This window comes from Phyllostomus hastatus, unplaced genomic scaffold, assembly GCF_019186645.2.
Source record: "Phyllostomus hastatus isolate PE091 unplaced genomic scaffold, TTU_PhHast_1.1 phas_contig_1162, whole genome shotgun sequence".
Lineage (NCBI taxonomy): Eukaryota > Metazoa > Chordata > Mammalia > Chiroptera > Phyllostomidae > Phyllostomus > Phyllostomus hastatus.
The window spans coordinates 10,235,228-10,258,111 of NW_025333537.1; the positions used below are offsets into that span (position 1 = coordinate 10,235,228).

At 49.7% G+C, this 22,884-nt stretch overlaps 1 long non-coding RNA gene and 1 other non-coding gene across 3 annotated transcripts; one reads left to right on the plus strand and one right to left on the minus strand.

The window, feature by feature from the left end:
- Nucleotides 1-695: 695 nt before the first annotated feature.
- LOC123822044 lies at nt 696-7,250 on the plus strand. 2 transcript variants are annotated; one of them, XR_006786202.1, is made up of 4 exons: nt 696-1,052; nt 1,529-1,783; nt 2,761-3,786; nt 6,435-7,250. It is a non-coding gene; the product is annotated as an uncharacterized LOC123822044 (long non-coding RNA). The 2 variants fall into 2 exon arrangements; XR_006786201.1 differs by lacking the exon at nt 6,435-7,250 and having other exon boundaries at nt 2,761-4,243.
- A 4,151-nt stretch (nt 7,251-11,401) lies between these two features.
- LOC123823731 lies at nt 11,402-11,508 on the minus strand. Its single transcript, XR_006786582.1, has one exon. It is a non-coding gene; the product is annotated as a U6 spliceosomal RNA (small nuclear RNA).
- Nucleotides 11,509-22,884: the final 11,376 nt, after the last annotated feature.

Below are 22,884 nucleotides of genomic sequence, written 5' to 3' on the forward strand. Positions count from 1 at the left end.
AGCAGTTGTGGGGGGGGGAGGCGTCGACGTCATAATCCCCGGAACGTAAACATTGTTGCCGATCGCGCTCTGAGCCCGCGGCCGGGCTAGGGTGGGGGGGGGCGGCCCTCGGCCCGCGACCGGGGGGCGGGGGCGGCGGCCCCGGGAGGTGTGTGGTGGGGAGGGCGCTCGGGAGGCACCGGGCGCCGTTAGCGCCCTGGCATCGCTGTTTTGTTGTTGGGTCACGAGTGAGCTTCTGCACGCAGGCGCCGCCGCGGCCCGGGAGTTGTGTGCAGAGCTGACTTTTGGAGGGCTGAGTTGCAGGCGGAGGGCGCATCCCGGAGATGGCGGGGCAGGGAAGGAGGGGAGGAGGAGGGGGGAGGGAGGGAGGTGCAGATTTGCACGGCTGGCCTCAGCGGGAGGCACGGAAATGCAAGCGGAGCAAGCCTGCGTGAAAGCTCGTGAGGCTTGGCACCCCAAAAGACGCCCCCCCAGCTCAACCCTTGCCCCCCATTGCCCACGGGCTACCCCTCTTCCTCCTCCTCCAGCCACCCCACCCCGTTACCTACGGGGCCGATCCAAATTCAAAGCATTTTTAATATATAAATTTTTTCCTTTCCTTCTGAAAGTCTTTTCTCTTGGCAGGGGGCGGGGGGGGGGGACCATCCTCCTAGACCCTATTTGCGGACCTACATAAGGAGGAGGCGTTTGGGGGCTCCGGAAGGTATTAGCACAGCCCCACTCCAGTACGAACCGCATAACTTTTAAACTCCCAGACTCAAAAGAGGGGCATCCACACGCGCGCGCGCGCACACACACGCGCACGCAGGTACAGGAAATTCAGCCAGAGCAGAGCCTTTTCAGACCCAAGCTGACCGGAAGATGCTGCCTTTCATTCATTCATTCGGCCCGCGGGCGTGGAGTCCTGTGCTGGGTGACGAGCCCTGGCACGGAAGCTGGACATTTTTTAGAGGTCCCTGCGCTCGCCAACAGGAGGGAATGGAGGCTCAGGAGTGAAATGCTGAAAGAATTGGATCTGGCGCCTCCGAACACAGCTGGCGAACCGGCGGAGGGTAAGCCCTTATTGGCCGATTATAAAGGAAAGTCTGCGGAAGGATGGAAGGAGCTCTGGGATGGGGCGCGGGGAACTCTGGGTGCCCCCTGATGAATCCTAGAGGGCTTCTTGGCAGAGGCATGGCCACCCTCTATACATAGAAAAAGTATCTTTAGCTCTGAGTATGCTTCCCTGTCCACATTCCTGGTTCGCTGTGACCACCCCCAAAACTGGAATCCTGAACGTGTTGTCCTGTCGTTCTGTCAGGAACAGTCAGGTCGACTTTGGATGTGAGAAAAGCTGGCCCTAAACATTCTTCTAGGCCAACTTAGGCCTGATCTTGGGGGTAAAGATCACAATGAGAGGACGAGGCAGTGGGACTTAAATCAATTAAATAAATAATAAAGGAATGTTACAAATGCTCATAGCAGGCGTTGTGAAAAATTCTTGCCATTCTTTTAATATTTCTGCCGCTAACCTTGTGCGATGGAGCAGGTCATTTTGCAGAGAGGGAAACCGAGGCTCAGAGAAGTCATGAGTCTGGCTGGGGTGGCTCTGCCCCCCTGTCATCCCCGTGTCAACACGGCAGTCAGACGTGTGGAGAGGAAGTGGCTTCCCCAGCAGAGATCGGATGTGAACCATCAGCTCCTATTGGTCACCCTAAGAGACCGCTTCCCCCACACTCGTCTCAAAGTTTCCTGCCCTGTCTTCTTGTACTCTTCCCCTTCCTCCGCCAGAGACCTCTGACAGGTTTGTTTTCATCCAAGTCCACGAGCTGGCAAACATCAAACGCTGTTTCACGTTGACTTAGTGGGAGCGAAAAGGGTTTTTTGCCTTCCGTCTCTGTCAAGAACTGAGGGGGGTGCCTTTTATTTCCTTCCCTCTCACAAGAAAGCTTGAAGGGAAATAGTGTTCTTATTCCTCATTTTGCAAATGAGGAAACTGCAACTCAGAAAGGCAAAGCCACCCACCCAAGATCACACAGTTTGTGAGTGGGGTAGCTGGGGATCTAACCAGAGCCTCGGGTACCCCATGCTCTATCTGATACTGACCATCCTTTACCGCCCCCACGTAAGGAAATGGAAATGAACATGTTTAAGGACGGTGCGGGGCCTGGAGGGTACAGGAGAGTGAGAAAAGTGGAATTAAGGAAAACCGAAATCTTAATTCTTTCCTCCTAATGACCCTTCTCTCTCCTGGTGTCCCCAAAATGTGGTGTCAGGAAAAGATCTGAGGACAGGCACCTGAGGGTAGAACAGTTAAGTCCATATATCACCCCGATGAGGAGTCCCTGGCCTGTCCGAGTGGGAAAGGGTAGTCACCTAATGTAATCCTCTCCCTGTACGAACTGCAAGGAAACTGAAGACCGGAGGGAAGAAGAATAGGCCAGGCCAGGGCCTTGCTCGCCTCGGACTCCCCCAGAACGCCTACCCTGCCGCCTGCTCCTAAGTGATCACTCAATAAATGTTGAGCCCTTGATGGATCACCTTCCCCAGCGATATTTGCATTTTCCCTTTATCAGTAATTGGCAGATGAAAGGCTTTGTCCCCCTGTTGAAAGAATTTCAGGCATTCGCTCCAAGTGGGGGAGGAGGTTATTTTGGGCCCAAGGGGGGAGGGCCAAGACCCTTGAGCTCCTGGTGTGGGCTAATATCCCAGAGGAGTGGGCAGTAGGTGAGAGAGGGAGGATTAGCATAATTCTCCAAGAGAGGTATTTTTTTCTTGCAGGAAAATAAAAAGACCAGGACTGTTGTATCTGAAGCATCATCGTAATGACTTCCTGGACCCTCCTGCTCATTCTTACAAAAGGCCCAGTCAGATCCCGTGTTGGCCCCATTCATTCATTTCTTCATTCATCAAAGGTTGATTGAGCAGCTCTGGGCTTTAAGACAGAGGGTATGGAGGAACCAGCTCCGTCTGTGGACATACTCCGGGCTGGGCAGGGAGTGGCCCCCCGGCTTCCCAAGGCAGTTAGTTAGGAAGGGCTGCTACGGGCTGGAACCCTCAGAAGTCAGGATTTTCAAACTGTCAGAAATGGAGGCTGTTGTCACGCTTACATAGAATTACAATAGCTCCTGGGTTTTGAGAGCTCACTATAACTCTCGTTGAGCAAAGCCACTCACTCGCTTTTGCTTTCTCCAAATCTTCACCAAAGTTCTAAGAAGGAGGGTCCGTAATGCCCCACTCTTAGAGCTGGGGCTCACACAGAGGTTAGGTTACTTGGCCAACATTTACAGCTGTGAAACAGCAAAGACAGGACTTGAACCCCGGGCTTACAGGAATCCAGAGCCCACAGACTTGAGCGCTATGCCTCCCTGCAGGTCTGCCCTAACACAGGAGCCCGCAGCCACATCAACTACTGAGCACCTGAAACACAGGCCATGGCATTAAGACATGGAATGTTAAAAATTTATTTACTTGTAATGAAATGTAAATACTTATATGTAACTCCTCTTTAACTTACTGGGCCGTTGCAGCCTTCGAATGCTTTCCAGAATTGGTCATAATAACTCACCTACCTCACCGTCTGATTCGGCACTGGGCCCCTGTATCGACCTTCTGGCAACATTTGGGGAGTGAATGAAGAGAGTGAAGTATTATAATGATGAGGTGCGGGGAGGGCGCCTGGGACGTCGCAAAGGTTTCCTTCGAAGGGGCCATCTGGTACCACGGGAGTGTCTGCGGTGTTTGGGGATGCCAGTTGGACAGAGGATTGTCCCACCTGCCTGGATCAGACAGACTTCTCAAGGACAGGTAAGAGGTGGTGGGGCAGGAAGCCTTAGAAATAGTGGACTACTTCCTGATAGCTTTCCTGTGAGACTCCGACACGAAGGTGCAAACAGAGCCCCCTGTGCCGCAGAAAAAGAATCAAATCGATCTCTAAAAGTTGGAGAGCTGATGAAATAATTCCTGGACCATCTATGTGCCCAACGAAATGTTCTTATATCATTTTTTTAAATAACGTAGCTCTATATATACCGATGTGGAGTGATCGCATAGCCCTACAACAAAACAAGGTGCAGAACACGAATACTTCATGGTACTGACCGCTTACGTGAACCAAGGGGATATATCTATATGTATATATATTTTGTGTGCACAGAATTTTCTTTGGAAAGAAAGAGTAAAAAATGGGGGAAAGAACCGAGAGGAGAGAAGAAAACTTACTGTTTGGTCCAGTGTGAAATTTTTACCACTTGTATGCATTAAAATGTCCCAATTTTGAACCTTATAGACATTTCATTTTATATGTTGTAGCACCTTTGGAATTTTGTACTAGACGGATATATTACCTATTCAAAAATGAATTTCATTTTATTCCCCCTTTTTGAGGCTACAACATTCCAAATTAGGCAAATCCAAAAAACCAAATAAATATTGTTTAGCTCTATAGAGATAAGTGGCAAAGCATAAATAAAAGCAAAGGCGTGTTTAACATGAAACGCAGGAAGAGACGCAACTCTAGGGGTGATATGAAGTTACTGGTCATTTTCTCTCAGCATCTACAAGGTGGGCACCCAAATCCTTACATATTTTACAAGTTATACTGTAATTATGAGCTAGTCTAGAGTTTAAAAATTGTTTCAATATTGCTTTATGTCTTTCTCTCCCACCCCCAGAAAACTCATTAGCAAGTCTGTTGAGTGCCCTCTCAGAAATAGTGTCACGTGTTCACAAACCTCTACACGTGTTTTCTTTTATTATTGTGTCACACACATAGGCATACTGTCCTACCCCCCCCCCGCCCTTTTCACTTAATACGGTCTTGGTGATCTTTCCATGTACTCTCTTTCCCTCACCTGATTCGAAAATGTTACTTAAGGATGAAGTGAAACCGAATGTCATAATACAGGAAAAGTTCAGGAAGGGTCAGGGAAGGAAAAAGCAGTCACAGAAAACTGTGTATGTTACTCGCCCATTTATGTTAAAACAAATTAGATATAGGTAATGCACAGATGCCAAAAGAAAAAGAAAAGCAAGGAAAATTGATCATTTTTGAGGAGGGGAGGACATTTTTGAAGAGGTTATGTAGAGACTATATTTAAATATTATTTGCACTTTTGGCAATGATTGTGCCCCTTTAAACTTAGCCAATATAACATAATATAAACAAAGGGGTAGAAAATAAGTATCACAAAAAATGTATAGCGAGGACTCGTGTATCCAGTAACTGGCTTTGCCAAACCTGAAAGTTTGCCACACTTTGCATTACTTTTGCAATTAAAAAAAATACTTTGGGGAACCACAGACCACACTGTTTCTATTCAAGTGATTGCAGTTCCCAAAGACCTTTTCTGTGTTTTCATGGCTTGGGCCCTTGTAGATCGGGGTATCAGAAAGAGCAGAATTACAGATAGCTTTGGTCATCTGAGGAAGACAAGTTTATGTGCAGAGTTCTGCATTTTTTAATATCTCCCTTCCTGTGTGAGCATTGCAAAGAAACTTGGAAATAACAGGTGAGTTTACTAAGGGGTTAACACCAGGAAGCAAGTCAGAAAAAGTTCAAAGATATTTTCAAAACTTGCATCTTTGGTTTGATGGACAAGTGTGTTAGCCAATGGAAATCAAAACCCAAGAATTACTTCACCATGCTAAACAGTCATTGGTTACCAATCCCCAAGGGTCACACAGCAAGGCTGGCCGTTAACCCTTTCAGGGACGACCAGGCCCTTTACATTAGTTTTTATTTTGCAAGATGAAGCAGGGACAGATGAAAAGCCTAGAAAGGCCCCCGGACCTTCAGGGGCCACCTCTGGATCTCACCCCAGAAGGCAGTTTCCTCCTGCAAAGGGACACCTGGGGACACATTTCCGGGAGAAGAGTTTTGAACCTTTAAAATGAGGAATCAGCTGACCTTGCTTCCTTAGTAAGAGGAGAGCGGAGGAGAGAAGTTTGATTCACTTTTTGTGCTGTCAGAACAGAGTCCGGGGCTGGGGACGATCCCATTAATCTCGCAGAGCCATCAGTCACCGGGAGGATTGAATTGCATTTCCTGCCCAGAGCTGTGGGGACCGGGGACCTTCGCCGCAGCTCTCAGACCCCCGGTTCACAGCTGGAGAGAGGATGTGTCAGCCTCTGCTCTCGGGTCTCACCCTGCCCTTTGTTCAAAATTCAGACTCTTTGTGTTCAGGCCTCTGCAGGAGTTTTTTTGTAGTTGTTGGTGCTGCTGTTTTGTTTTGTTTTTTTTTTAACCTCCCACGTCTTGCAACTTCTGAGAAACAAATTCTACTTGGCAGGAGGTGATATCTGGAGGTGCCCGGAGAGGGAACCAGCATAGACGCGGGGAAATTTTAAGAGAGGCCCTTGAACCTTTTGGCTTTCATTAGCGCCCCTTCCTGGGCTCTCCAAATACTGTGGACTGACAACTAATAACGCCTGGTGTTTACATGGCTCTATTACAGAAAAGCTTTCACACGCATTACCTCATGTAAAAGGAACTGCTGGAACAGAAGCATTTACATAAAGCAACACTGAAACTCCCAAACGGCGTGAGTGAGCTACGTGACCTTGAATCAGACGCCCAAACACTCTCAGTCGTCCCGCCTGTAAAATGGGAGTCATATTATCGAACCTGTAAGAGCTGCATGAGGTCTGGATGAGCCAATGTTCTGTAACGTGGTGGTCCATAGATGATGCATCTTCGCTGAAATGAAGTCGACCCTCTGGACTTCATAACCCTAACTAGTGGATTGGGGAAACTGAGTGTGTCCTCGCCACCCCACCTCTCCGCACCCCGCCAGGGGAATGCTGGAGGGGAAACCTCCCCCAGGTGGGCAGAACAGCCCGGCTTTTCTCTCTTTCCTGCCCTCCCAGGGCTCAGTCTGGTGAGAGCAAAGGCAGCAATAAGATAATGAGATAAGCATTTTGAGGGGCAGGAAGGAGAAGATACTGAAGTTGATTCCAGGAGGATACCGGTTTTGGAGAGAAAGAGGACTGGCAGGAGAGAGGGCTCCCCACAGAGGACATGCAGAGGCCTGGGGGAGAGAAAGCAGGTTTATTTGAAGAACTCGGAATCGTTCATGCAGCACGCTCCAGCTTTGCAGGAAACCCACTGGGGAGGTCTCATCCACTGCCCCGGCTCGGTCACTGATGTGTCTCCTACCTAGCACACTGCCAGAACCTCCTCTAAAAGTATGTGTCTAGCCCTGGCTGGCGTAGCTCAGTGGATTGAGTGCGGGCTGCAAACCAAAGGGTTGCAGGTTTGCTCCCAGTCAGGGCACAGGCCTGGGTTGCGGGCCAGGTCCCTAGTGGGGGCCATGCAAGAGGCAACCACGCATTGATGTTTCTCTCCCTCTCTCTCTCCCTCCCTTCCCATCTCTAAAAATAAATAAAATCTTTTAAAAAATAGATAAAATAAAAGTATGCGTCTAATGGAAGTCCAGCATCCCCCCATCGTGCCTCCCCTGGTCCCAACATTCCTCACCCTTCCAGAAATCTGGGAGCAACAGGGCTGAGATTCTCTTTCCCCGGCGAGCCATTCACCCTTTGCCGATGGAGTCGGCGGCTTTTCATCTCTCCCTGAAACGACAGGAGCTCCCCAGTTATTTACTGAGCGCCTCCTAGATTCATACACAGAGCGCCTTTATAGGAAACCCTCTGCTGGGTCCGTCAGCACCTATTTATGGCGGAGAGCAGGCCTTTCGCCCTGACCTTGCTCTTGTTAACTGCCTGTCCTCGGCCTGAGGGCCTGGCTCATAAAATAGGCTCAACAAGCACTTGTTGAATGAGTGAATTCCTCAAACTCCAAAATATGTCTCTCTTCAGCTTGGTTAACCAGACCTAAAACTGTGCCTCTTTAAAGAGCATGCAGAGGTTTCTAAGGGCGCCCTCTCCAAGGGCAGCAAGCAAGGTGGCCTGCCCGAGGGCGGTGGCGCTCTGCACCTCAGAGGCTCCAAAGCCTGGGCTCCCCTCCCCTGAGCTCCACACTGCCTTGCCGGTTGAGGCGATCTGCTGGGCAGAAACGGAGTCCCAGGACCACCCCAGGGCAGCTGTCATCGCCCCAGACCCCCTTATCTGAGAGGTCCCTCAAGAGGTTCATGCCCCTGGGGGGAAAGGAGGCCACTATTTGCAAGTGTGTGGCTTCCCCAGGGCAGGCCAGAGCTTGTCACTTGGTCACTAGTCACTTTCTCCCCACTTCATGCCCTGGAGGGCTGGAGACCTAGGGCAGACAGGGGTGGGGCTCCCAGCTGGCTGTTGGGGGCAGGACAGGGACTGGTGGTCTGTGAATCACCGACAACCCTAGGGCATGGGTGCCTTAGGCTTCCGCTCCTGATCTCTGGAATTGATTTGTCTGCCTGAGTCTGGACTCCAGCCTGAGAGTCTCCCACAGCCAGTCACACTCAATGTCTGCTCTGGCGCCGCAGGGCACTGCTGTGCAGCCGTGTGAGCCCTCCTCTCGCCCGGGTGAACGGACTGGCCTGGCAGATCTTACCCTCTCGGAAAAATCTTTCACGTTCTTTGTGTCTCCCCCACAATGCTAAGCACTCAGTAGGCACAGGAGCATGAGCGGCGCGATGGGATCCTCAGTCCTTCCAGGGCCCTGACTTCTCCGCCCGCCAGCTGTGAGGCCGCCATGTCACCCCCCTGGCCCTCATTGTCACTCGAAAAAGAAGACAGTGGGGAAGAAGCAGCGAGACCACGGAAACCTCGGTCACCGCACTCCACAGCTCCCTTTTCTGCTTGCATCTGCCCTGGGGCACTGATCACTGCCGTATGGTTTACTTGTTTTCCTTCTTTCTTCCTCACACTAGGGTCTCGACTCTGCAAAACAGGTGTTTTACTCTGTCTGGTTCATCGCTATATCTCCTGCCTCTCACACAGCTTAGCACGTGGTAGGCCCTCAGTACATAGTTGTTGAAAAAAAAAATGAATGGAGGGATGCAAAGCAGTTAGTACTTGGTAGGTGCCCCGTGATGGTAGATATGAATTTGCCACTGTGGGTGAGAACTCAGCCTCTGGAATCTGAAAGTAGTGGAATGGGGACAGGAGGAAATTAGCATCACGAGAGGTAGTTAGCAGCTCCGCCTGAGAAATCCTGTCTGCACCATTTATGAGTTGCGTCACTTGGAACAAGTGCCTTCAGGTTCCTGAGGCTCAGTTTCGTCATCTGTAAAATGGAGGTGATAGCGGTCCCTCCCTGGTGGGAGGCGAGGATAGGATGAGATGGCAAATGCAAAGCACTCCGGAGAGTGCCGGGCACATAATAAGTGCTCAGTGAACAGTAGCCATCATTACTCATTATAGTAATACTCAGGCTAAAGGTGACTTCTGAGTCAATTCAACAGTTGCTGAGCATTTAGAACATGCCAGGGTCCAGCCAGCTCAGTAATGTTTGTTGACCTTTATCTGTGAGCTGCTCAAGGAAAGACACTGTGTTTATTTACATTGTCATGATCCTGGCTCCCAGTAGATGCCAATGAATGTGAAACGTGCAGGGAATATTAGACACTGAACTTGCATGTGAGTAAGGACAGAATGGCTATTAGAAAAATAATATCGCCCTGGCTGGTGTAGCTCAGTGGATTGAGCTCGGGCTGCGAACCAAAGCATCGCAGGTTCGATTCCCAGTCAGAGCACATGCCTGGGTTGCAGGCCACAGCCCCCCAGCAACCACACATGGATGTTTCTCTCTCTCTATCTCCCTCCCTTCCCTCTCTAAAAATAAATAAATAAAATCTTTTTAAAAAAGAAAAAGAACCCTGGCTGGCGTAGCTCAGTGGATTGAGCACGGGCTGGGAACCAAAGTGTCCCAGGTTCGATTCCCAGCCAGGGTACATTCCTGGGTTGCAGGCCATAACCCCCAGCAACCGCACATCGATGTTTCTCTCTCTCTCTCTCTCTCTCTCTCTCTTTCTCTCTCTCTAAAAATAAATAAATAAAATCTTTTTAAAAAAGAAAGAAAAAGAATATCAACTCACTACTATGTGCCAGGCAGAGGGCTGGGTGCTGGAATATGGCAGTGAACTTAAACGAGCATGGAGATCACTACTTTTAGGCCAGTGAAACTCAGCGATGTTAGCAGCCCTTGTTCCAACAGTTGCACAGACAGGTGAAGCGTTGCAACTGATCGGTGTATCACAACAGAGAGGAGTGTGAGGCTGTGAGCAGCATAAAACAAACGGGCGGGGGGGCTGGGGGGAGTGTCCTGGTCTGGGGCTGAGGAGGAAGCCAGGAAGCTGTCCCAGGGAAGCGGGGCCCAGAGCTGATCTCTGCGGAAACAGGAGGTCTCAGCTGGGCTGAGCGCGGGCAAAGTGTTCTCAGCAGAAAAAGTAGCAGACTCAGGAGCCTCATGGTGGCGGGGCACGTGGGCCAAAGGAACTGAAAGAAGACCCGAATGGCCCAACCAATGGAGTGAGCTGGAGGCGCGGAAGGCGCTGACATAAACTGGAAGAGTAAGTAGGCACTTCGGGAATTAGCCTGGCAGTGTCTGGTGCAGCGGGAGAGGGTGTGCGTGCAGCCTGCAATCCAGCAGTTCCCCTGCTGGGGACACGCTGCAGAAACGGACACAAGTGCGCCAGGAAGCATGAACAAGGGTGTGAGTCCCGGCCACACTGCACGCAATCTCAAAAACTCGACACAGTGCCCGTCAGCAGGAGGGGGACGGATGGCAGGCTACGTCAGTGTCGGGTTCCTGGGAAAGCAGAGCCAGAATCAGGCGTTGGTGCTGTGCACCTCTGCGGGGGCAGCAGGAGTGAGGAACAGGGGGGCCGAGGGAAGACGAGCAGGTGAGTGGACAGGAGGACACTGAGGAGAGGCCACAGGTACTACGGCATCTTAGGGTGGCTCCGGAGAGCATGGGGGAAGGGAAGACAATCCCCTGCTGGCTCCTTGTCACAGGTGAGCCTCATGGGGTGTACGCCCCACTCTGTATCAGTATATCCACGTGTGAGCCCCTCAGCCACACAGCAGCCCCGGGGGGAGGCCACCAGGTCAGAGCCCGCGCAGGACCGGTCCCCATAGCAACAGCCAGGATGCAACCAGTGACTAAGAGATCACCTAAGGCGGGGAGACTGAGAGGATCTGAAGGGCCCAAGGTTATGTACATTGTAAGGAGGAAAACTACGCAGCACTGAAAAAAGAATGAGCCCCCCCACACGTGGATGACTCCGATCCAAAAAAACACTGCACTGCAGGGCGAGTTGCAGAAGGAGGCACACAGTAAAGTTTATTTATATTAAGTTCAAAAACATGTCAAAACAAACAGTATACTATATAGAAAAGCAACAAACAATAACGGAATAAATCCAAAATTGAGGGCCATAATTTCCCCTGGGGCATTAGGAGGAGGAGACGGAGATGGGGTCGTGGAAAATTTCAAAGAAGGGGGTTTTGTTGTTGCCACTGTTCTTTTTTTCTTTTTCTTTTTCTTTTTCGAATGGAATGCTTCACGAATTTGCATGTCATCCCTGTGCAGGGGCCACGTTAATATGCTGTACATTGTTCCAATTTGAGTAAACGAACTGCTGAAGTAAGCACTGTTTTTTTTTTTTTTTTCAGTTGTGGCAAATACACAGACAACGTAGGTTTGGCCACTTTAACCACTTTCAGGTCTACAGTTCAGCAGCACTAAGCACACTCACGCTGCTGTGCAACCATCACTACCACCCCGCTCTGGAATTTTCCATCACCTCTGTCTTAGTTAGCTTGAGCTACTAGAAGAAAATCAACTGGGTGGCTTACACACCAGACATTTATTTCTCGCCGTTTCGAAGGCTGGGAAGCCCAAGGTCAAGGTGCCAGCACATTCAGTTCCCGGCGAGGGCCTGCTTCTCGGTTTGGAGTCTGGAGATGGCAGCCTTGTCCTGGAGAGCTCGCACGGCCTTTGCTGGGCGTGTGCAGGGCGAGGGCTCTCTCTCTCTTCCTCTTCTTCTGAGGGCGCTAATCTCATCAGGAGGGCCCCGCTCTCCTGGTCTAGTCTAAAGCGAATCATCTCAAGGTTCTGCCTCCAAATACCATCACACTGGGGGGGGGGGGTAGGGCCCAATGTAGCAGCTTGGGTGGAGGGGACACAGACATTCCGTCCATAACACTCCCGAACAAACCCTGCTCCTAACGAGTAAATAACTCCCAACGTGGCCCCCTCATCCAGCCACTGGCAACCACCATTCTATTTCTGGTCGCTGTAAATGGGACTACCATAGGCTCTTCAAGTAAGTAGAATCATACCAATATTTGTCCTTTTACATCTGGTCAAATTCACTGAGCATAATGTCTTCAGAGTTCATGCACCTCGCAGCCTGTGTCAGAATTTCCCTCCTTTCTAAGACTGAACAAGAATCCATGGTGTGGCCCTGGCTGGTGTGGCTCAGTGGATTCACCACCCGCCTGTGAACCAAAGGGTCGCCAGTTCAATTCCCAGTCAGGGCACATGCCTGGGTTGTGGGCCAGGTCCCCAGCAAGGGGCACATGAGAAGCAACAACACATTGATGTTTCTCTCCCTCTCTTTCTCCCTCCCTTCCCCTCTCTAAAATAAATAAATAAAATCTTTTAAAAAAGTATCCATGGTATGTACATAGCACAGGAGTTATTCCATTCATCTGCTGATGGGTATTCGGGTGGTGTCTGCCTTTTGGCTACAGCGAATAATGCTGCTACGAAGGTGGTAAAGCTTTGTAAATTAAGCTGATGGTGACAATAATACAGCACTTAAAAAAAAACACTTACTGTTTATTTCCTATTTTTAAAGCTTAGAACTGCATAATATGCTTCTTTATTTTTACACATGCTCATGGGATTAGCCATTTCTCACCAAAAGAGTTGGTATATTATTAAAGTCATCTTCGTATGTGGTGGTTGCACAACAATGTGAATGTGCTTAATGACACTGAACTGTATGCTTTAAAAAAAATCAATGAATAAGCCTTGGCTGGCATAGCTCAGTGGATTGAGTAGGGGCTGCGAACCAAAGAATCGCAGGTTCGATTCCCAGTCAGAGCACATGCCTGGGTTGCAGGCCACGGCCCCCAGCAACAGCACATTGATGTTTCTCTCTCTCTCTTTCTCCCTTCCTTCCCTCTCTAAAAATAAATAATAAAATAAAATATTTTTTAAAATCAATGAATAAAGTGAAAAAATAATAATTAAAAAATAGAGAAAGAAAAACATTGTTTGTTCCACTTGTGCATGCGTTCATTGCTCGCTTCTTGTTTGAGCCCAGACAGGGGATCGAACCCACAACCTTGGTGCATTGGGACAATGCTCTTACCAACTGAGTTACCCGGCCAGGGCTGAACTGTGCACTTTAAAATAGTTAAAATGGTAAGTTGTTATGTATATTTTACCACAATTTAAAATAGAAGCAGGAGGAAGAGGAAGGAAGAGAGGAGGGAAGGAAAGTATCAGGCCAGGCAAAGCCTTGTAACTATGATAAGGGTATGAGGCTGCAATAATTTCTGTGCATTGTCTACATTTTTGCAAGAAGTCCAGGCAAATGGGTTGCACCAAGAAGGGAGAATCAAGTGCTTCATTTCTAGTTGAAAAAGGCCACATGGGAGGGTGGGCAGCCTGCGGGAGGCTCCCAGCTCCCTGGCAGCAGCCCCAGGATTAGGGCCAGCCTGCTGCCCTCTGTTCTGGTGCGCAAAGGGCGGAACCACCACCAGGAGGACGAGCAGCAGGAATCAGACAACAGACACTGGCTGACTATGTGCTACAGGCAAAGCCCTTCCTGGGTGCCCAGGGGATGGGCGGGCAGGTGAGCGAGGGGCAAGGCAACCTGGCCTTCAAAGAGCTGGCCACAGGTGAGGAGATAAGAGTCTGGGAAAGGTACCCGGCACTGTGAGGCGATAAGGGCCCCTCTACGCTCTGAACACACCCGCATTATAATCTTACCTTTGTATGTTAGTTATTTATTTACAGGGCACTTTAGAAGGAAGACTGGGGGATCCTTGAGGGTATTCGTGGATTCAGGCACGTGTTTTATTACTGTGTACTCAGGCACTGATTTGGGATAGCTGGCATGCAGTGGCTGCTTAGCAAACATGCATGACCTAGCGTTCAGCAGGCACTCAATAAATGTTCTTTGCATTGAATAAGTCGGTCGCACCAGGCCTGGCACGCAGATGGTGTTCAATGAATGTTGAACTTCATGAGGGAAGGACTAGCTCAGGGCCGGGCACACAGGAAGGACTCACGAAGCACTGCACCCTCCCATCTTTCTGACCTGCCTCCGCCCTGAGCCTGAATCCTGGAAACTGAAGCTCAGAGGCCAGACTGGACCATCAGACCATCATCTGCGCATTCATTCATTCAACAAGCATTTAATAAACGCCTACCATGCACCAGTCGTGGGGATGGAGCAGTGGGAAAAAAAAAAGCCCACAGGTGAGGTTAAGGTTTTATGGGGACATTATGGAAACCGCGGCGACGTGAGAGACTGCAGGGAGTGACGGGCGAGATGGATTAATCAGGGAAAGGCCTCTCGGAGGTGACATTGAGCTGAGGTCTAAAAGGGAAGAAGCAGCCCTGGCTGGTGTGGCTCAGTCGATTGTGTCGTGGTTCGATTCCCAGTCAGGGCACGCGCCTGGGTTGCAGGCTGGGTCCCCAGTTGGGGGCGCAAGAGAGGCAACCGATATACATCATACATCGATCTTTCTCTCTTTCTCTCTCCCTTCCCCTCTCTTTAAAAATAACTAAAATCTTTTTAAAAATAAATTTTAAAAAGGCATCCATGTGAAGATCTGGGGGAAGAGCATTTAGACAGCGGGAACAGCAAGCACAGAGGCCCTGAGGACCTGGCCCGTGGAAAGAACAGCAAGAAGTGGCTCCTGTGCAAGTGAGCTGGGAGCGGGGCGGTGGCGGTGGGCATGAATGGCGTTAGAGAGCCGGAAAGGGGCTAGGCCGTGGGAGGCCTTCCCATCGCAGGTAAGGAGCTTGGGTTTTATTGCAACTCAGATGAAAAGCCACTGGAGGACTTGAAGCGGTGGGGCCACCTGAACAATGGATGACTCCCCCGCCCCCAAAAAATGTCCACACCCTGATCTCTAGAACCTGTGAACTTGTTACCTCATATGGCAGAAGGGGCTTTGCCGATGCGATCAAGCTATGTCAAGGATCTTTTACTTTTACTGATAGATTTTACTTTTTTTTTAGGTTTTATTTGTTTATTTTTAGACAGAGGGCAAAGGAAAGAGAGAGAGAGAGGGAGAGAAGCATCAACATGTGGTTGCCCACTGGGGACCTGACCCACAACCCAGGCACGTGCCCTGACCAGGAATCGAACCAGTGACCCTTTGGTTCACAGACCAGCACTCAATCCACTGAGCGACACCAGCCAGGGCTACTGATTGATTTTAGAAAGAGAGAGAGAGGAAGGAGGGGGACAGAGAGAAAAAAAAAACATTGATTTGTTGTTCCTCTTATTTCTGCATTATGGGTTGTTTCTTGCATGTGTCCTGACCAGGGATTGAACCCGCAACCTTGGCGTACCAGGACTCACCCTAACCAGCTGAACTACCCGTCCTGGATTAGCCAGGTGGGCCTGGTGTAACCACAAGCTCCTCACAAGAGGTAGACAGAAGGGGCGGAAACAGGAGATGTGACCGTGGAAGCGGACACTGGACTGACGTCCTTTGAAGAAGAAGGAAGGGGCCACGAGGCGACCAGCCACTAGAGGCCCCCCTCCAAAAAAAAAAAAGCAAGGAAATAGATTCCCCTTGGAGGCTTCCAGAAGGAGCCAGCCTTGCCATCACCTCAGTCTTAGCCCCTGATGACTCATTTTGGACTTCTGACCTCTGGAACGGTAAGAGGATAAATTTGTATTGTTTTAAGCCACTAAATGTGTGGTAATTAGTCACAGCAGCGCCAGGAAATACAACCAGAGAGGGGCCTGGATCGGATTTGTTAGAAAGATCGCCCTGGCTGCTGCTACAGAATGGCTCGAGGAGGACCAAGAGGGAGGGGACGCCTGGGCGCAGGTGACGGCTGCGGACTTTCCTCCCCACCCCCGTAAGTGACGATGGGGACCTGCCGAAGATGGAGGAGGACACTGGGGAGATGAGCAGAGACTTTAAGAAAATCAAAAGGGCCCTATCGCCTGGGTGTGCTGGTGGACCAGGCGTGGTAGGGGAAAGGCAGGCTGAAGAAGCAAGGGCTCAGGGGTGGCTGGCTCCTCGGGTGATCAGCACCCCAATTTCCCCACCTCCCCAGGGGCCTCTCGGAACCCCTTGGCACTGGACAGGCTGTTCCTGGGAGGCTGGGCATTTTCTGTGTGATCAGACTGGAATTGTTCTCTGGGAAATAAATGCCTGAAGTTTAAAGGCTTTTTACAAACCAGGGTGAGGGATTAGAGGCGGCCCGGGGTCAGGAGACAGCTGAGCATGGAGACTTTTAGTCTAAACCTTAAACGTTTTTATTTTTCACTCCCTTGGACCCAAGGTGTCACTTTAAATACATGTTTGGCAACATCGGCTGTTCTATTTTTCTTTTTAATTATACAAAGAGAGAGTCTGGAGACAGCTCAGCCCCGGGATGGAGGAGGCGAGGAAACTTTGGCAGCCGTTGGAGGCAGAGACACTAAATAAAAATCCAGGGGATCCGAAATCCTTTTGAAGCGGCCTGGAGACCTTCTACCCTGGACTTGGTGTGGTTAGCCCTGACTCAGGAGTTCTAAAAGGAGACTGTCAGAGTCATCAGCTTAGAACAGAGAGAGGACAGATGGGCACGTCTCCGAGATAAAAATACCACCAGCAGCCGCTCTGCTCCTATACCTTGCGTTGATTCCCAGGCCTCTTCCCTCCCTTCATCCCCTGAGCAGAAAACAGCTAACGCGACCATCTATTCACATTGACAAAGGTACCTCCACTCACGTGCCAGGCACTCAGCTACTTAGAGGAGATACCCGTACACCATTACCCCCGTTTTCTAGGTGGAGAATCAGGCTCAGAGGGATTCCACACAAGCCCTCCTCTCTGGTCCTGGGCTTCTTTGCCATTCCTTGCCCTCCGCTGCTTTGCTCTGCGTCATGGGGAGGCTGATCCCAGCAGGCTGCTGCTCCACTAGCCTCCTGCATCGATACACTCACGGGGCGGCCGTGGTGGTAGGAGCCTGGGGGCGGGAGGGAGGAGCCAGGGTATTTCTCTGCCCTCCCTCTGCCCTCCCTCTGCCGGGGGTAGGATCTCCAGCAGCAGCCGCATTTCCTGCGTCTCCACCTCCCACCACACAGGCTCACTGCGGGTCCAAGCTTGTAACTGGTGACAACAGTCCTTCCTGGGGACCAGAAACACCTCCTTCTGTCCCTCCAGTCCCAGTGGAACTGAGCCCTCTGGCCACTGCTAAGGTCTTCCTTTACCCACGAAGCAATTCTCTGTATACGTTCCCCTGTGCTGGTGTGTTTTTCCTAGTTGGACTCTCACCGACATTCTGCCTTTTATAAGTAGCCACTTGGTTGGATTTGGAATGAAACGATCCCTTCCAGGGAGCACAGAACATCCCACCAGAGGGAAAATAGTCGCCGCCGTTTATGGAGCATCGTGCTAATTGCCAGACAAATGTTCTTTCCAGAAACGCTCATAACAACCCTTCTGTCAAGTCCCATTTCCATGCCCATCTGACGGGTGGGGCTCAGAGAGGCTGGGCCGCTTGCCTAGAGCGGCACAGTCATAAGCTGACCAAGCTGGGATTCGAACTGACGCGGGCCTGGTTCCAAACGCCGTGCCCTTTTCTAGTCTCTGTTGACGTCTTGAACACACTTGCGGCCCCTGATAAACTCATTAGAACTCAGCACATGCGGCTGGCTGAGGACCCCACCTCGGCTCTCTCCGGGGCGCTCCTGGTCTCCTTGAGTTCTTACTGCAGCACCCGAGCTGGGGGGCCGAGAACACCAGAAACCTGTTGCCCCAAAATTCTGGAGGCCGTGTTCCCTCTAAGGCGCCGTGAAAATCCACTGGAGACTCCCCCGGGCTCCTGGCAGCTGCGGGCACTCCTTGGCCTGTAGACGGCCTCCTCCTCAATGTGTCTCTTCACAGTGTCTTCTCTCTGGGCAGGTCTCCGTGTCCAGATGTCCCCTCCCTCTTTAAAAAAAATATTTTATTTATTTATTTTTTAGAAAGGGAAGGAAGGGAGAAAGAGAGGGAAAGAAACATCAATGTGTGGTTGCCTCCCACGCACCCACGACTGTGGACCTGGCCTCCAAGCCAGGCATGTGCCCTAGACTGGGAATCGAACCCGAGGCCCTTTGATTTGCAGGCCGGCACTTAGCCACTGAGTTACACCACTCAGGGTCCAAGTGTCCCCTTTTGATAAGCACACCAGTCATACTGGATTAGGGCTCCCTGTAATGACCTCCTTTAACTCGGTTACCTCTCCAAAGAAGATTACATTCAGAGGTGCTGGGAGTTAGGAACTGAACGGAATTTTCGGGGGACACAGTTCAATGAAAAATAGGCCTCCCTGATCCCAGGTGCTCAGTCTCTGCAGTGCGACCCAGGGGTCCTGTTTTGTTCAGGGAGGATTAGGTCTTCCAGAAGGTATTTCATTCTGCTGACGCCCCGCCCAGTAGAGATGCAGTGATTCCTAAAGCATGTATGTATTGACAAAATGTATCCCAAGACTTTATTCTAAAAATACACAGAGAGATGTAAAGCACCTCATATAGACAAAGCAATTTTGAAAAAGAAGAACAAAGTTGAAAGACTTAATCTCTTGACTTCAAGACTTCATTTTAAAACGAGAGTAATCAGGACAGTGCATATTGGCAGAAGAATAGGCAAACAGAGCAATGGACCAGAATAGAGTCCAGAAAGAGAGTTGCTTCATTCTTTTGGAGACAATTTACATTCTTTTTATTGGTACTAAGTTTTCCAGATCCATTGTACATTGAGTCACTTCGTTTTTGATAAAAATGTCCATGCATTTCCATGGGCGAACTTACCTCACTCAAAAATCAGTTGATGGGTCATACACCTAAACTCTACAGCTTTTTAAAAATCTGTTTTAAAGTGTTCAAACAGGAAGATAGGTGACTATCCTCATGACCTTGAGGTTGGCAAAGACTTCTTAGCCAGGACAAAAAAAGCACTCACCATAAAAGGCACGGGCACAAAGCCACAGACCCAGCTTCTGACCAGGGGGGACCGGGGCCGGAGGAGCTGGAGGAGCCCAGGAACTGGGGAGTTCTGTTCTAAAAAGGCACAAGCTCAGGAAACGGTGGCTCTTTTTTATTACTATTAATTTAGGGGTTTCAAGGCTCAGAGGAGAGGGGAGGCGTGAATGGGGGAAGGGAGCAAACAGGCGAGCGACTATGAGGCGCTCTGACAAAAACGCCCTCTTTTTGAACTGCAGTGAAAGGGGTGACTTCTTTGAGGCCTCCGTGGGGCAGGAAGGGGTGGGGGTGTTCCTCCTCACTTCCTAAAAACCTGCCTGGGCCAGAGGGTGGCTGGGTGTCCAAAGGCAGGGTCTGTGAATAGGTATTTAGAAGGCCTGCATTTTGGCGAAAAGGATTGGGGGCTCAGAGAGGCTAAAGTCACACTGCAGCTGAGCAGCCAAGGGGACAGCCAGCCTTAATCACTGCAGAAGACTAACAGCAGTTAAAGACGCACGCTGACCTAGTTCAGTCCTCAGACTTTGCCGGAGACTTGCTAAAAATAAACTGCTTGGGTGGGTTTTAGTAACTTGCACTTTAACAAAACCTCTGGAAATTCTAATGCAGAGGCACTTGATGGAGGTGAAGCCCCGGACTCTGGGTGCCCACCCAGTGGGCTTAGGGTCCTGTGTTACTACTTTCCACCTCCCTGCCCCTTTCTCTCATCTGTAATATGGGGATAGTAATGCCACAGGTTGTGGTAAGGAATCTCCGAGGTCAGTGCAGTATGCTTAATATAATAATAAGATAATCTAAATATAACATGGGTATATGATTAATGTATACTTCTACTTAAACATATTTTATATTATATCTTTTTCCCAAGTGATTGATTTTATTATTTTTTAAATTTTATTTAAATTGTTGTTGCAGTACAATTTTCTATCTTTTACTCCTATCCCAACCCACCCACCCAACCCTCTCCTCCTCCCTCCCATTTCCACCCGCCCCTAGTTTTTATCCATGTGTCCTTATACTCGTTCCTGTAAACCCTTCCCCTTTTCCCCTGAAATTCCCCCGAAATTCCCTCTCCTCTCCCCTCTGAACTCTGTCAGTCTGTTCTTTTTTTTTTTTTAAGATTTTATTTATTTTTAGAGAGGGAAGGGAGAGAGAAAGAGAGAGAAAGAGAAACATCAATGTGTGGTTGCTGGGGGCCGTGGCCTGCAACCCAGGCATGTGCCCTGGCTGGGAATCGAACCTGCGACACTTTGGTTTGCAGCCCGAGCTCAATCCACTGAGCTATGCCAGCCAGGGCTATCTGTCAGTCTGTTCTTTATTTCAGTGTCTTTGGTTGTATTTTGCTTGTTTCTTTGTTTTGTTGTTTAGGTTCCTGTCAAAGATGAGATCACATGGTATTTGTCTTTCACCGCCTGGCTTATTTCACTTAGCATAATGCTTTCCAGCTCCATCCAAGCTGTTGCAAAATGTAGGAGCTCCTTCTTTCTCTCTGCTGAATAGAATTCCATTGTGTAAATGTACCACAGTTTTTTTGTATTTTATATTATATCTTTATAATATACATATAAATTATTTAATAAAAAGGGCTTTAAATAGTGCCTGTCATTGTTAAGTACTAATTAAGCATTAACTATTTTTTTCACCCCACGTGACAGTGAGCTTTCTACCTGCCGAGGAAGGTCACGCCATCTCTGACCAGCCCTGGGCTACGCCCATTGATCACAGTGGTGTAGCCAGTTGCAACAGCCCTTTCGTTTGCATCTTTACACCCTCGTGCAGAGTTGACTGAAAAATTCTATTTGGCTTCTTTGGATACAAACCCCCAAAGGCTGAGAGCACAGCTCCCCGACCACACAGGGTGCCTGCAGGCAACTGCAGGGAGGAGCACCCCTGGGTTCAGGTTCCGATTTTTCACTGGCTTGTTTGGTGTCCTTTCACAAGGCGCTTTCTCTCTGGGCCTCAGTTTCTCCATCTGTTAAACAGGCCTTTGGGATGGGTTGGTGCATCTCCTGGTTCCAGCTGTCTCTAACGGGGTGGGGGGGGGGAGCTACTAACCACACAGGCCTTCCAGGACTTTAGGACTCTAGGGTGGGAAAGGGGTTGCTCAGACACCTCCCCCTTAAGTCTGGACAGCACCTTATATGATTACTATTATCATTGATATTATTATTATTGCTCTGTGCAGATAGTGGGGCTCAAACCCCAGAAAACTAGGAGGGAGGATGGGCATGGTGTAGGAGCAGGAGAAAGGAGGCCTGGCCCCCTCCCCACTATGTCCCCCGCTGAGTTGCTACCACCACCCCCCGCCCGGTCCTTTTGTTCTTCTTAATCATCAAAATCTCTGGGCTTCCAGCCTCTTCCCCTTCTGGACCAGCTGGCCTCCCTCAGGCCCCAGCCGCCTTCATCTGTTGCGTATTCCCGATTCTGAGCTGAGGGTTTCTTGGAACCAGGGACATGTCATCATTTTATTCACTGACCATTTTCTGTGGGGAGTCTGACCTGGGAGTGGCCCTGGGGTGACAGCAAAATTTAAACAGATACGAACTTGGCTCTCAGGACCCTCATCCGTGGGACAGTTGGGGGCACAGGCAAACGGATCAATACATACAGTAGGTGATTTTAGATACTATAGTGATCAGAGCTGTAATGGAAATAAAACCGGGTGAGGTGATAGGACATTGAAATTTCGAAGCTCTCTCTTTGGAGGTGATATTGGAGCTGAGACACAGATGGTAAGTGGAGGGAGTAACAAGTACTGAGACTGTAGATTTCAAGTTCCAAGTTCTTTACTCCAGTGTTCATCAACGCAGAGCAAGGCCTCTGGCGGAATCCCACTTTTTCGGGAGGGAGGGGTGCTTCAGTTTTATCCTGCGGTGTGGGCGAGTGGAGGGGCGCTCTCTAGTGGTAAAAACAGTTACATTTCACACAGGTGACCTGGAATGACACACGCTTGTGATTTGACTCTGGGCTTAGTGAGGAGCTAGCTAGCTTCACTCACTCCTGTCTCTGCTACACTTACTCATGCAACAAATACGGAGCACCGCGTACACACCGAGTGATATTTTAGATGTAGGGGCAGAATTCGGCAGTAAAGGATCCTGCCTTCCTGGAGCTGACGTCCTAGGTACTCCGTCACACCTCACCTGTTACCCACTATTCTACAGCTCAATTGGCCTCCCGATGCTCCAGCCAGAAGTACTGCTTCTGGGTCTTTGCACCCGCTTTTCCCTTCTCCCCTGGAAAGCAGGTCCCTGGCTCTTTCTTTCTTTCTTTTTTTAAAGATTGTATTTATATCAGAGAGGAGAAGGAAGGGATAAAGAGGGAGAGAAACATCCAAACATCCAGCCTCTACCTCCTGCATGCCCCAAACCAGCCATGTGCCTGGAATTCAACCTAGGACACTAGGGTTCGCAAAGGGATGCCCAACTACTGAGCCACATCAGTCAGGGCAGGTCCCTGGCTCTTAACATTGATAGTCCAGGTCTCAGCTCAAATATGACCAAATCAGAAAGGTGTGAACTTATTTTGTTTTTTACTGTCTGTTCTCCCCACCAAAGTATTAGATTCCGTGGAAGTTACCATTTTGCTGGAATCCTCGGCTTAGTACTTAACAGGTGCTCAAGTAAACACCTGCTGAATGGGTGTCATCCGGTGCCCACCCAGCCTACTGTGTGTCACACGCTAGTCACCCGGAGGTGAACGAAATGGACGAAGGAGAGCAAAAAAAAATCCCTGTAACATTCTAAAATTAAAAGTGCAGCCAGGTCCTGATTTATTTTTTCTATACATTTATGATCTTCTAAACTATTATAATTTA